The 1,059-nt window shown below is 42.3% G+C and overlaps 1 non-coding gene across 1 annotated transcript; it reads left to right on the top strand.

Annotated features, from left to right (window-relative positions):
- The first annotated feature begins 654 nt into the window (after positions 1-654).
- On the top strand, positions 655-759 carry LOC119999183. The gene has a single exon (XR_005468358.1). It is a non-coding gene; the product is annotated as a small nucleolar RNA R71 (small nucleolar RNA).
- Positions 760-1,059: the final 300 nt, after the last annotated feature.

Consider the following 1,059-nt stretch of genomic DNA (forward strand, 5'->3'; position numbering starts at 1 on the left):
TGAATCAGTGATGCTTGGGTTTGTAATGCAGAATCAGTCTTGCTGATGAAGTTGTTTGTGTTGTTGGCTAATGCCTCCATACTCCCGACCATCTTAGCAAACATTTCATCAATGTCCCTCTTCTTCTCTTGGGGCTGCATTTGTTGAGGAGGAGGGTTTTGCACGTTTTGATTGTTGCTCCAAGAAAAATTTGGATAATTTCTAAATCCCGGATTGTAGAAATTTGAGTATGGATCATTTCTTGGCCGATTGTAATGCCCACCTCCAATATCATTAGCTTGCTTGCTTTGAGAAGAAGATGCATTAGTAATCAAACATTCTCCGGTTTGATGGCTAGCACCACAATAATCACAAGATACGAAAGGCATTCCTTGAACCGCATGCACTCCTTGATGAGAATTCACCGTTAAAGCGTCAATCTTTTTAGCCATAGCGGCCAAGACGGTCATCACATCGGCATCTCTTGAATTACCTTGCCTTTGTGGTAGCCTCTCCGTAGGCCAAGAAGTATTTGTCTTGGCAACCTTCTCAAGCAAAGTTCGAGCATCCTCTTGAGATTTAGTCATAAATGAACCACCCGCAGCTGCATCTAACATTTGCCTCGTGGACATACTCAATCCGGAATAAAAAGCTTGATAAACAATCCACTCCGCAAGTCCGTGATTGGGACAACTCCTCAAGATAGCTTTGAACCTCTCCCAAGCTTCATGGAAAGATTCAAGATCAAATTGGGAGAAAGTCATGATATCATTCCGGATTTGAACCGCTTTCGCCGGAGGGAAAAATTTAGATAGAAATTGCTCTGAAAGCTCATCCCATGTAATTATGGAATTGGGAGGAAGTGACATCAACCATGCCTTAGCTTTATCCCTCAAAGAGAATGGAAATAACCTCAAGAGAATAGCATCCTTAGAAGCTCCGTGAATCCCAAAAGTAGTGCACACATGCAAGAAAGAGCGAAGATGTACATTGGGCTCTTCATGAGGAAGACCATAGAAAACCACCGAGTTAGAGATAATGTTGATGATAGCCGGCTTGATCTCAAAATTAGTAGCATTG

The sequence above is a fragment of the Tripterygium wilfordii genome, chromosome 5 (assembly GCF_013401445.1).
Source record: "Tripterygium wilfordii isolate XIE 37 chromosome 5, ASM1340144v1, whole genome shotgun sequence".
Lineage (NCBI taxonomy): Eukaryota > Viridiplantae > Streptophyta > Magnoliopsida > Celastrales > Celastraceae > Tripterygium > Tripterygium wilfordii.